The following is a 14,157-nucleotide window of genomic DNA, read 5'->3' as shown; positions in this document are numbered from 1 at the left end:
CTGAAGTGGCACTTTGTGATCTGGCACGGGCGGGAGCTAGCTCCCCACATCTGAACGCTCCGCAGCGCCGGTGGATTCAGCTCCAAACCAGGATCTGGCTCCAAATTCACAGCTGGCCCCTTCCCCCGATCTGGAGCGGCCCGCACCGTGTGGGGGTGGTTGATTTCACAAGAGAGGGGGCTTCCCACAGACTCTCCAACTCCCTCCCTGTGACAAAGTGGGACTGTTCTTAATGTTTCCTCTGAATACTGTAGGGGTGCCTCAGTTTCCCCTATGCATTTCTTAAGTCTCTGGGTGGGGGGATAAAGGCCAGTGTGCATAAATGGCCAACACTCTGTCTCCTGGCAACTAATGTCCGGGACCCTTCCCCCCTGCAAGGGGATAGCTAAAGGTGTTGGAGAACAAAGATCAGGTGACCTCCTGGCCCGGGAAAGAGACAAAGGCCAGAGAGAAGGGGCTGGAGAGTTTCAGTTTGGAGCTGCCTGGGGACGAGGAGTGAAGTGCAGATGTGGGTGTCTGGCTCACTGCCCCCCAACTCCCTCACTGTGACGAAGTGGGACTGTTCTTAATGTTTCCTCTGAATACTGTAGGGGTGCCTCAGTTTCCCCTATGCATTTCTTAAGTCTCTAGGTGGGGAGATAAAGGCCAGTGTTCATAAATGGCCAACACTCTGTCTCCTGGCAACTAATGTCCGGGGCCCTTCCCCCCTGCAAGGGGATAGCTAAAGGTGTTGGAGAACAAAGATCAGGTGACCTCCTGGCCCGGGAAAGAGACAAAGGCCAGAGAGAAGGGGCTGGAGAGTTTCAGTTTGGAGCTGCCTGGGGACGAGGAGTGAAGTGCAGATGTGGGTGTCTGGCTCACTGCCCCCCAACTCCCTCACTGTGACGAAGTGGGACTGTTCTTAATGTTTCCTCTGAATACTGTAGGGGTGCCTCAGTTTCCCCTATGCATTTCTTAAGTCTCTAGGTGGGGGGATAAAGGGGCACTTGGTAGACATGCGCCGCCCAGCCAGGAGCTCGGGGAAGGCTCGGTGTGGCTGGCGATGCAATGGAAAAGCAGAGGCGGGCAATAGAAGATTCTCCTACCTGGAGTCAGGAGTGGGCAGAAGCCAGCGTGTATATGGGCCACCCACTTTCTGCTACCAGTGGCGGAGCTGAAACGGCCGGATCAGCTTTCCCAGCGGCACGTGCCAGCTCTCGCTCTGCCAGAGCCTAGCCTGGCAGTGAGGGGATGAGGCTTTGGCAGCCAGCAGGGGGCGTGTCACAATGGGCAGGCGAGTCACAAGCCAGCCAATGTGTGACTGCCCAGCCATGGGATGCCCCAGCCCAGATTACTTTTGGCCTGACCGGGGCTTTAGAGCCTGTCCTTCCCCACCCAGAGCAGCCTGTCAAAGGCCAAACCCCTCTCACCACCGGCTCTGTAGCTCCCCCTTGCTTTTGGTCTGTCTTAGGCACCATCCTGGCCCTCATCCCCGTGGCATCAGAGCACTGCCCAACCTCGATTGCATTTATTCTAACCGACCCCTGCAGGGCAGGGCCTGGCTGCTACCCCCACTGAACAGACAGGGAACTGCAGCACAGAGGGAATAAGGGATTTGCCCAAGGCCACGCAGAGCATCTGTGGCAGAGCTGGGAAATGACCATGGGTCTCGTGGGTCCCAGGCTGCCACCTTCTCTTCCATCCTCCTGCCCCCTTTGTCCCTGGTTCAGTGTAAGCTGTGAGAGCTCTCTGGGGCACAGGAGCTGGCTGGTGCCCAGATGGAACTACATTGCCTATTGCACATATCTCGCTTTTCCCGAACATTGAGTCTGCTGCTACAACCATACCAGGGCCCGCCAGGATCCTTGCAGCTGGTCAGTGCTAAGTTTTGAAATGTGCTAAGTAGGGAAGACAAAATAGATCTTCCATCACTAGCGCAGCTCTGTGTTACTGGGGACTCACTGCTGGCTCAACCCAACCAGCCCTCCTCACACAGAGCCTGTAAATCCTCCAGCCCTGCTGTTCTCCTTTGTATTTCGGCAGTGCCCAGAGGGCTCAGTCCCTGATCAGGGCCCTGCGGTGCTAGACATTGTACACACACAGCCCGATTCCCCCCACGCAGGGTCTCCTGAATGGCTCCTGCCCGAAGGCGGGACGGCTCTATTCCTCACCCAATGTCTCCTGCTGGCAGAGATGCTCGGAGAGACGTCTACGCTCTGGGTCTCTGGGCTTCCCGGGCTGGGAGGCAAGCGTGGCTGTCTCCGGGCGGTTCTGCTGACTCTCCAGCAGCTGTACTTCAGGTGTCCTAATGCAGCCCTAGTCCTCTCCAGCGCTCAGGGGCACTGTCCTGGCATCGGACTGTCCTGGTAAATAGAACAATGGCTCCTGGCACCCTGAGAATGCCTGTTCCCCCGGCAACCTCAGTGCCATTTCCTATGGAAGTGATGGTGTCAGTAAAGGTGATGGAGGTGGTCAGGCCTAGTGGTTGGAGCTGGACTCAGGGGGCGGGGCAGGGCATGGGTGGAGCAAGGCTGGAGCGAGACCAGGGCTGGAGTAGGACTAGGAACAGGGCTGGAGCAGGCTCAGCCTGTTGCCTATGTCAGGCAGGAGCGAGTTCCTGGCCCTGGAGTGATGTTGAGCAGACTGAGCTGCTGCTGTGAGACTGATATACCTGCTCTGGGAGTCACAAGGCCAGTTCCTGGCTTGTGGATTGGCTGGAGCCCAGCACAGGAGGGAATCAGCACCTTACAGATGGCTCCCGGGACGCTTGGCTCCCGGCCCCGCTGGGTATTGACATGCCAGGTGCAGGGGGCGAGGTGCAGCGCCAGGGATTTGATTGGGGAGGCAGGAGCACTGAGGTGGGGCTGAGCGGGCAGGTGCTGAGGCGCTGCGGCTGGCTGGCCAGCAGAGAGGAGGAGCAGCAGCTCGGCTCTGGAGGGCCCAGCTGCAGCTCCACACAGGGCGCTGCCAGAGCCTGGCAGGCGTCTGGCTGAAGTGGCACTTTGTGATCTGGCACGGGCGGGAGCTAGCTCCCCACATCTGAACGCTCCGCAGCGCCGGTGGATTCAGCTCCAAACCAGGATCTGGCTCCAAATTCACAGCTGGCCCCTTCCCCCGATCTGGAGCGGCCCGCACCGTGTGGGGGTGGTTGATTTCACAAGAGAGGGGGCTTCCCACAGACTCTCCAACTCCCTCCCTGTGACAAAGTGGGACTGTTCTTAATGTTTCCTCTGAATACTGTAGGGGTGCCTCAGTTTCCCCTATGCATTTCTTAAGTCTCTGGGTGGGGGGATAAAGGCCAGTGTGCATAAATGGCCAACACTCTGTCTCCTGGCAACTAATGTCCGGGGCCCTTCCCCCCTGCAAGGGGATAGCTAAAGGTGTTGGAGAACAAAGATCAGGTGACCTCCTGGCCCGGGAAAGAGACAAAGGCCAGAGAGAAGGGGCTGGAGAGTTTCAGTTTGGAGCTGCCTGGGGACGAGGAGTGAAGTGCAGATGTGGGTGTCTGGCTCACTGCCCCCCAACTCCCTCACTGTGACGAAGTGGGACTGTTCTTAATGTTTCCTCTGAATACTGTAGGGGTGCCTCAGTTTCCCCTATGCATTTCTTAAGTCTCTAGGTGGGGAGATAAAGGCCAGTGTTCATAAATGGCCAACACTCTGTCTCCTGGCAACTAATGTCCGGGGCCCTTCCCCCCTGCAAGGGGATAGCTAAAGGTGTTGGAGAACAAAGATCAGGTGACCTCCTGGCCCGGGAAAGAGACAAAGGCCAGAGAGAAGGGGCTGGAGAGTTTCAGTTTGGAGCTGCCTGGGGACGAGGAGTGAAGTGCAGATGTGGGTGTCTGGCTCACTGCCCCCCAACTCCCTCACTGTGACGAAGTGGGACTGTTCTTAATGTTTCCTCTGAATACTGTAGGGGTGCCTCAGTTTCCCCTATGCATTTCTTAAGTCTCTAGGTGGGGGGATAAAGGGGCACTTGGTAGACATGCGCCGCCCAGCCAGGAGCTCGGGGAAGGCTCGGTGTGGCTGGCGATGCAATGGAAAAGCAGAGGCGGGCAATAGAAGATTCTCCTACCTGGAGTCAGGAGTGGGCAGAAGCCAGCGTGTATATGGGCCACCCACTTTCTGCTACCAGTGGCGGAGCTGAAACGGCCGGATCAGCTTTCCCAGCGGCACGTGCCAGCTCTCGCTCTGCCAGAGCCTAGCCTGGCAGTGAGGGGATGAGGCTTTGGCAGCCAGCAGGGGGCGTGTCACAATGGGCAGGCGAGTCACAAGCCAGCCAATGTGTGACTGCCCAGCCATGGGATGCCCCAGCCCAGATTACTTTTGGCCTGACCGGGGCTTTAGAGCCTGTCCTTCCCCACCCAGAGCAGCCTGTCAAAGGCCAAACCCCTCTCACCACCGGCTCTGTAGCTCCCCCTTGCTTTTGGTCTGTCTTAGGCACCATCCTGGCCCTCATCCCCGTGGCATCAGAGCACTGCCCAACCTCGATTGCATTTATTCTAACCGCCCCCTGCAGGGCAGGGCCTGGCTGCTACCCCCACTGAACAGACAGGGAACTGCAGCACAGAGGGAATAAGGGATTTGCCCAAGGCCACGCAGAGCATCTGTGGCAGAGCTGGGAAATGACCATGGGTCTCGTGGGTCCCAGGCTGCCACCTTCTCTTCCATCCTCCTGCCCCCTTTGTCCCTGGTTCAGTGTAAGCTGTGAGAGCTCTCTGGGGCACAGGAGCTGGCTGGTGCCCAGATGGAACTACATTGCCTATTGCACATATCTTGCTTTTCCCGAACATTGAGTCTGCTGCTACAACCATACCAGGGCCCGCCAGGATCCTTGCAGCTGGTCAGTGCTAAGTTTTGAAATGTGCTAAGTAGGGAAGACAAAATAGATCTTCCATCATTAGCGCAGCTCTGTGTTACTGGGGACTCACTGCTGGCTCAACCCAACCAGCCCTCCTCACACAGAGCCTGTAAATCCTCCAGCCCTGCTGTTCTCCTTTGTATTTCGGCAGTGCCCAGAGGGCTCAGTCCCTGATCAGGGCCCTGCGGTGCTAGACATTGTACACACACAGCCCGATTCCCCCCACGCTGGGTCTCCTGAATGGCTCCTGCCCGAAGGCGGGACGGCTCTATTCCTCACCCAATGTCTCCTGCTGGCAGAGATGCTCGGAGAGACGTCTACGCTCTGGGTCTCTGGGCTTCCCGGGCTGGGAGGCAAGCGTGGCTGTCTCTGGGCGGTTCTGCTGACTCTCCAGCAGCTGTACTTCAGGTGTCCTAATGCAGCCCTAGTCCTCTCCAGCGCTCAGGGGCACTGTCCTGGCATCGGACTGTCCTGGTAAATAGAACAATGGCTCCTGGCACCCTGAGAATGCCTGTTCCCCCGGCAACCTCAGTGCCATTTCCTATGGAAGTGATGGTGTCAGTAAAGGTGATGGAGGTGGTCAGGCCTAGTGGTTGGAGCTGGACTCAGGGGGCGGGGCAGGGCATGGGTGGAGCAAGGCTGGAGCGAGACCAGGGCTGGAGTAGGACTAGGAACAGGGCTGGAGCAGGCTCAGCCTGTTGCTTATGTCAGGCAGGAGCGAGTTCCTGGCCCTGGAGTGATGTTGAGCAGACTGAGCTGCTGCTGTGAGACTGATATACCTGCTCTGGGAGTCACAAGGCCAGTTCCTGGCTTGTGGATTGGCTGGAGCCCAGCACAGGAGGGAATCAGCACCTTACAGATGGCTCCCGGGACGCTTGGCTCCCGGCCCCGCTGGGTATTGACATGCCAGGTGCAGGGGGCGAGGTGCAGCACCAGGGAGGAGATTGGGGAGGCAGGAGCACTGAGGTGGGGCTGAGCGGGCAGGTGCTGAGGCGCTGCGGCTGGCTGGCCAGCAGAGAGGAGGAGCAGCAGCTCGGCTCTGGAGGGCCCAGCTGCAGCTCCACACAGGGCGCTGCCAGAGCCTGGCAGGCGTCTGGCTGAAGTGGCACTTTGTGATCTGGCACGGGCGGGAGCTAGCTCCCCACATCTGAACGCTCCGCAGCGCCGGTGGATTCAGATCCAAACCAGGATCTGGCTCCAAATTCACAGCTGGCCCCTTCCCCCGATCTGGAGCGGCCCGCACCGTGTGGGGGTGGGTGGTTGATTTCACAAGAGAGGGGGCTTCCCACAGACTCTCCAACTCCCTCACTGTGACAAAGTGGGACTGTTCTTAATGTTTCCTCTGAATACTGTAGGGGTGCCTCAGTTTCCCCTATGCATTTCTTAAGTCTCTAGGTGGGGAGATAAAGGCCAGTGTTCATAAATGGCCAACACTCTGTCTCCTGGCAACTAATGTCCGGGGCCCTTCCCCCCTGCAAGGGGATAGCTAAAGGTGTTGGAGAACAAAGATCAGGTGACCTCCTGGCCCAGGAAAGAGACAAAGGCCAGAGAGAAGGGGCTGGAGAGTTTCAGTTTGGAGCTGCCTGGGGACGAGGAGTGAAGTGCAGATGTGGGTGTCTGGCTCACTGCCCCCCAACTCCCTCACTGTGACGAATTGGGACTGTTCTTAATGTTTCCTCTGAATACTGTAGGGGTGCCTCAGTTTCCCCTATGCATTTCTTAAGTCTCTAGGTGGGGGGATAAAGGCCAGTGTGCATAAATGGCCAACACTCTGTCTCCTGGCAACTAATGTCCGGGGCCCTTCCCCCCTGCAAGGGGATAGCTAAAGGTGTTGGAGAACAAAGATCAGGTGACCTCCTGGCCCGGGAAAGAGACAAAGGCCAGAGAGAAGGGGCTGGAGAGTTTCAGTTTGGAGCTGCCTGGGGACGAGGAGTGAAGTGCAGATGTGGGTGTCTGGCTTACTGCCCCCCAACTCCCTCACTGTGACGAAGTGGGACTGTTCTTAATGTTTCCTCTGAATACTGTAGGGGTGCCTCAGTTTCCCCTATGCATTTCTTAAGTCTCTAGGTGGGGGGATAAAGGCCAGTGTGCATAAATGGCCAACACTCTGTCTCCTGGCAACTAATGTCCGGGGCCCTTCCCCCCTGCAAGGGGATAGCTAAAGGTGTTGGAGAACAAAGATCAGGTGACCTCCTGGCCCGGGAAAGAGACAAAGGCCAGAGAGAAGGGGCTGGAGAGTTTCAGTTTGGAGCTGCCTGGGGACGAGGAGTGAAGTGCAGATATGGGTGTCTGGCTCACTGCCCCCCAAAATGGACCCAGCTGAGGGGTCCTGTTCTCTGTACCTACAAGCTGTTTTAGACCATGTTTCTATCATCTAATAAACCTCTGTTTTACTGGCTGGCTAAGAGTCACGTCTGACTGCGAAGTGGGGGTGCAGGACCCTCTGGCTTCCCCAGGATCCCACCTGGGCAGACTCGCTGTGGGAAGCGCAAGGAGGGGCAGAGGATGCTGAATGCTCCAAGGTCAGACCCAGGAAGGTGAAAGCCCTTTGAGCTTCTGGCCCAGAACACAGTCTGCTCACAGAGAGGAGACTTCACCAGAGTCCTGACTGGCTTCATAGGGAGCAGCTCCAGAGCTTTGTCTGGGGACTCCATGACACACACCTCTCATGCTTCTTCCCATTTGCCTTTAATCACCCCCACATGGCCCATGTTGGCCACCAGCTACCTCCCTGTCTGGACCCTTACCTGGCCCCATCATGGCAGTGGCTGAGCACGCGGGTGTTGTTGTATTTAGCCTCTCAACCCCCCGCATGGAGCAGGGACGTGCTCTCCCTAGTTTGCTGAGGCCCAGAGCAACAGGGACTCACCTGATCTCACACAGAAGACTTACAGCAGAGCTGGGAACTGAACACCGCTCTCCTGAATCCCAGCCCAATGCCTCATCTACCAGCCTGTGTCGCCTTCCCGTGCCCTGCCACCAGCCCCGCCAAACCCTCCTCCCTGTCTCCGTCCCCTCCGGGCTGGACTGGTGTGACCCCTTCTGTCTGGCCACCGCAGACTCCCTCCTGTGCGCATGCCACTGCCCACTTCCTCACTGGCACCAGGCTAGACAGCCGGCACCGGGGCACTTGGTAGACGTGCGCCGCCCAGCCAGGAGCTCGGGGAAGGCTCGGTGTGGCTGGCGATGCAATGGAAAAGCAGAGGCGGGCAATAGAAGATTCTCCTACCTGGAGTCAGGAGTGGGCAGAAGCCAGCGTGTATATGGGCCACCCACTTTCTGCTACCAGTGGCAGAGCTGAAACGGCTGGATCAGCTTTCCCAGCGGCACGTGCCAGCTCTCGCTCTGCCAGAGCCAAGCCTGGCAGTGAGGGGATGAGGCTTTGGCAGCCAGCAGGGGGCATGTCACAATGGGCAGGCGAGTCACAAGCCAGCCAGTGTGTGACTGCCCAGCCATGGGATGCCCCAGCCCAGATTAGTTTTGGCCTGGCCGGGGCTTTAGAGCCTGTCCTTCCCCACCAGGGTCATGGGAGGGACCTGTGATGGGTTGGATCACAGAAACCCCCCGGGAGCTGCCACCTGATGTGCCAAGACTACCTCTGCTCCTGTTTTCCCTGCCAGCTCAGGACTCCAGCGCCCTGTGTTGCTGAGCCAGACACTCCTGTCTGCTCCAACAAAGACCCAGGGTCTGAATTACTTGCACCAAAGCTGCAGGTTTACCTGAAAGCAGCTCACAGAAGTGTGCTTGTCTTTAGCACTCAGATGCCCAACTCCCAATGGGGTCTAAACCCAAATGAATCCGTTTTACCCTGTATAAAGCTTATGCAGGGTAAACTCATAAATTGTTCGCCCTCTATAACACTGATAGAGAGATATTCATAGATTCATAGATTCTAGGACTGGAAGGGACCTCGAGAGGTCATCGAGTCCAGTCCCCTGCCCGCATGGCAGGACCAAATACTGTCTAGACCATCCCTGATAGACATTTATCTAACCTACTCTTAAATATCTCCAGAGATGGAGATTCCACAACCTCCCTAGGCAATTTATTCCAGTGTTTAACCACCCTGACAGTTAGGAACTTTTTCCTAATGTCCAACCTAGACCTCCCTTGCTGCAGTTTAAGCCCATTGCTTCTTGTTCTATCCTTAGAGGCTAAGGTGAACAAGTTTTCTCCCTCCTCCTTATGACACCCTTTTAGATACCTGAAAACTGCTATCATGTCCCCTCTCAGTCTTCTCTTTTCCAAACTAAACAAACCCAATTCTTTCAGCCTTCCTTCATAGGTCATGTTCTCAAGACCTTTAATCATTCTTGTTGCTCTTCTCTGGACCCTTTCCAATTTCTCCACATCTTTCTTGAAATGCGGTGCCCAGAACTGGACACAATACTCCAGCTGAGGCCTAACCAGAGCAGAGTAGAGCGGAAGAATGACTTCTCATGTCTTGCTCACAACACACCCGTTAATACATCCCAGAATCATGTTTGCTTTCTTTGCAACAGCATCACACTGTTGACTCATATTTAGCCTGTGGTCCACTATAACCCCTAGATCCCTTTCTGCCGTACTCCTTCCTAGACAGTCTCTTCCCATTCTGTATGTGTGAAACTGATTTTTTCTTCCTAAGTGGAGCAATTTGCATTTGTCTTTGTTAAACTTCATCCTGTTTAACTCAGACCATTTCTCCAATTTGTCCAGATCATTTTGAATTATGACCCTGTCCTCCAAAGCAGTTGCAATCCCTCCCAGTTTGGTATCATCCGCAAACTTAATAAGCATACTTTCTATGCCAATATCTAAGTCGTTAATGAAGATATTGAACAGAGCCGGTCCCAAAACAGACCCCTGCGGAACCCCACTCGTTATACCTTTCCAGCAGGATTGGGAACCATTAATAACAACTCTCTGAGTACGGTTATCCAGCCAGTTATGCACCCACCTTATAGTAGCCCCATCTAAATTGTATTTGCCTAGTTTATCGATAAGAATATCATGCGAGACCGTATCAAATGCCTTACTACAGTCTAGGTATACCACATCCACAGCTTCTCCCTTATCCACAAGACTCGTTATCCTATCGAAGAAAGCTATCAGATTGGTTTGACATGATTTGTTCTTTACAAATCCATGCTGGCTGTTCCCTATCACCTTACCACCTTCCAAGTGTTTGCAGATGATTTCCTTAATTACTTGCTCCATTATCTTCCCTGGCACAGAAGTTAAACTAACTGGTCTGTAGTTTCCTGGGTTGTTTTTATTTCCCTTTTTATAGATGGGCACTATATTTGCCCTTTTCCAGTCTTCTGGAATCTCTCCCGTCTCCCATGATTTTCCAAAGATAATAGCTAGAGGCTCAGATACATCCTCTAGTAGCTCCTTGAGTATTCTAGGATGCATTTCATCAGGCCCTGGTGACTTGCAGGCATCTAACTTTTCTAAGTGATTTTTAACTTGTTCTTTTTTTATTTTATCTGCTAAACCTACCCCCTTCCCATTAGCACTCACTATGTTAGGCATTCCTTCAGACTTCTCGGTGAAGACCGAAACAAAGAAGTCATTAAGCATCTCTGCCATTTCCAAGTTTCCTGTTACTGTTTCTCCCTCTTCACTAAGCAGTGGGCCTACCCTGTCTTTGGTCTTCCTCTTGCTTCTAATGTATTGATAAAAAGTCTTCTTGTTTCCCTTTATTCCTGTAGCAAGTTTGAGCTCATTTTGTGCCTTTGCCTTTCTAATCTTGCCCCTGCATTCCTGTGTTGTTTGCCTATATTCATCCTTTGTAATCTGTCCTAGTTTCCATTTTTTATATGACTCCTTTTTATTTTTTAGATCATGCAAGATCTCGTGGTTAAGCCAAGGTGGTCTTTTGCCACATTTTCTATCTTTCCTAACCAGCGAAATAGCTTGCTTTTGGGCCCTTAATAGTGTCCCTTTGAAAAACTGCCAACTCTCCTCAGTTGTTTTTCCCCTCAGTCTTGATTCCCATGGGACCTTACCTATCAGCTCTCTGAGCTTACCAAAATCCGCCTTCCTGAAATCCATTGTCTCTATTTTGCTGTTCTCCCTTCTACCCTTCCTTAGAACTGCAAACTCTATGATTTCATGATCACTTTCACCCAAGCTGCCTTCTACTTTCAAATTCTCAACGAGTTCCTCCCTATTTGTTAAAATCAACTCTAGAACAGCTTCCCCCCTAGTAGCTTTTTCAACCTTCTGAAATAAAAAGTTGTCTGCAATGCAGTCCAAGAATTTGTTGGATAGTCTGTGCCCCGCTGTGTTATTTTCCCAACATATATCTGGATAGTTGAAGTCCCCCATCACCACCAAATCTTGGGCTTTGGATGATTTTGTTAGTTGTTTAAAAAAAGCCTCATCCACCTCTTCCACCTGGTTAGGTGGCCTGTAGTAGACTCCTAGCATGACATCACCCTTGTTTTTTACCCCTTTTAGCCTAACCCAGAGACTCTCAACACTTCCGTCTCCTATGTCCATCTCTACCTCAGTCCAAGTGTGTACATTTTTAATATATAAGGCAACACCTCCTCCCTTTTTCCCCTGTCTATCCTTCCTGAGCAAGCTGTATCCATCCATACCAACATTCCAATCATGTGTATTATCCCACCAAGTTTCAGTGATGCCAACAATGTCATAGTTGTATTTCTTTATTAGCACTTCCAGTTCTTCCTGCTTATTACCCATACTTCTCACATTTGTATATAGGCATCTAAGATACTGGTTTGATCTTTCCTCCCAGTTTTGTCCTGACCCTCCTTTCTATCTGCCAATATAGCCCACACTCCCTCTCGTTTCCGACCCATCTCCCAGGTCTCCATGTTCCCCACTTACCTGCGGGCTTTGCTCACCTGTCCCCGTCGAACCTAGTTTAAAGCCCTCCTTACTAGGTTAGCCAGTCTGTGTCCAAATAGGGTCTTTCCCGTCCTCGAAAGGTGAACGCCATCTCTGCCTAGCAGTCCTTCCTCAAATAGCATCCCGTGGTCTAGGAAGCCAAAGCCCTCCTGGCGACACCATCTTCGCAGCCAGGCATTCACCTCCATGATGCATCTGTCTCTGCCCGGGCCCCTACCTTTGACAGGAAGAATCGAAGAGAATACCACCTGCGCTCCAAACTCCTTCACCCGTACTCCCAGAGCCCTGTAGTCACTCTTGATCCGCTCAGTGTCACACCTCGCAGTATCATTTGTGCCCACATGGATGAGTAGCATGGGGTAGTAGTCAGAGGGCTGGATAATCCTCGACAATGCCTCCGTAACGTCTCGGATACGGGCTCCCGGCAGGCAGCATACCTCCCGAGATGAAATGTCAGGGCGACAGATGGGCGCCTCTGTCCCCCTCAGCAGAGAGTCTCCGACCACCACTACCCTACATTTCCTATTCGCAGTGGTGGCAGCAGACCTCCCAGCCTTAGGGGTACGAGGCTTCTCCTCCTTTACTGTAGGGGGTGATGCCTTCTTTCCTGTATCAAGAAGAGCATAACGGTTACCTATTACCACAGCGGGAGGGTTCGGAGCAGGGGTGGAGCACTGCCTGCTGCCAGAAGTAACCAGCTGCCAGTGTCCACCCTGAGCCATCTCCTCCTCCACCAGTGGTGTATCAGCAGTCCTGTGTACTGGGACAGCTACCTCAGCTGTCTCCACATGGACACTGTCCAGGAATTGCTCGTGGATTCGGATGCTTCTCAACCTAGCCACCTCCTCCTGTAGCTCTCCCACTTGCTGCCTGAGAGATTCCACCAGCAGGCACCTTTCACATTGGATGGTCCCCCCAGCCTGGATATCAGTAAGTGGAAATTGCAAGTTACAGTCTCTGCAAAACCACACCAGGATCTGGGTAGAAGCATCCATGCTTAGGCGCTCTGTCTGGCTACAGGCGTAGGTGGAGGAGACAGAAGCAGTGCTGGCACAGGTGTTGCGGGTCTTCCTAACCATCGTAAGCCTCCCTCTGTCAAACTCCCGTCTGCAGCCCCCTGTCTGCCGAAAGGGTTGTTTAAGCAAGAAGTTTTAGGTTTTAAGGGGAATAAAGGGAAAACAGATAGAACCGGCAAGGGACCTGCGCCCCTTCCCACTCCCCTTGCGAAACTCCCTTGCGAAACTCCCTGTTAGCAGCCCCTGTTCGCAAAAGCTCCCTGGTCGCTTGTGCGCTGCTTTATAAAGCCCTGGCCTGTATGAATGCCCTGCCCACTGATTAAGGCTCAGCCAATTACCAGAGTAGGGTTACCATACGTCCGGATTTTCCCGGACATGTCCGGCTTTTTGGGCTCCAAATCCCCGTCCGGGGGGAAATCCCAAAAAGCCGGACATGTCCGGGAAAATTGGGGTGGGGGCCGGGCCGGCGGTGCGGTGCCGGGCCGGCGGCCGGGCCGGCGGTGCCGAGCTGGGGGCCGGGCCGGGGACCAGGCCGGCGGTGCTGAGCCGGGGGCCGGGCCGGCGGTGCGGTGCCGAGCCGGGGGCCGGGCTGGCGGTGCCGAGCTGGGGGCCGGGGGCCGGGCCGGGGACCGGCAGTGCTGGGCGGGCCGGGGGTGCTCAGCCGGGGGCCCGGGGGCCGGCAGTGCTGGGCGGGCCGGGGGTGCTCGGCCGGGGGCTGGCCCGGGGCCGGCACCCCAGAGCCCGAGCCGACCCAGGCTGGAGACGCCGGGGGGGCCAGACTGGGCCGCGCCTCCTCCCCCCACACCCCTCTTACCTGCTTCAGGCTTCCCGCGAATCAAATGTTCGCGGGAAGCAGGGGAGGGGGCAGAGTTGGGGCGGGGACTTTGGGGAAGGGGCGGAGTTGGGGCGGGGGCGTGGGCGGGGCTGGGGCGGGGCCGGGGCCCCGTGGAGTGTCCTCCTTTTGGAGGCTCAAAATATGGTAACCCTAGTTCTGGCCCACTCAAGGTAGCATTTGCTCAAAGGTCAGGCCGGTTGCTTGGTAGGGGGTTAATTGTAACCGTGCTTTGTGAGCATGCTGGGGGTGTACGGAGTGGGGTTTGGGAGTGTTGGGGCGCTGGGGGGACATGTGCCCCATTACAGGTATACACGGCACCTGGACTCCACCCTCGCTTCACAATGCTCAGAAGGCAGGTTGCTTATCCGGTGCCCAGTGGAGCTTGCTCCCTGTCATGCCCCAGAGAACCTGGCTATAAAAGCCAGCAAATTTCCAGGCCTGGTGTGATTTAGGCTGCAGCTAGAGACAGGTTTATGATGCATGCTGCTGCTGCTGCCGCCAGGGCTGAGCTGATGCTCTCAAAGGGCTTCGCCGGAGTCATAAATGGAGAGAAGCCAGGAGGGAACCCTGCCCCCACAGGATCCCAAACGGCTGTATTGGTTT

The sequence above is a fragment of the Emys orbicularis genome, chromosome 10 (assembly GCF_028017835.1).
Source record: "Emys orbicularis isolate rEmyOrb1 chromosome 10, rEmyOrb1.hap1, whole genome shotgun sequence".
In the NCBI taxonomy this organism is placed as follows: domain Eukaryota; kingdom Metazoa; phylum Chordata; order Testudines; family Emydidae; genus Emys; species Emys orbicularis.
The sequence above is the reverse complement of the archived record's forward strand: the minus strand, read 5'-3'. Positions refer to the sequence as shown.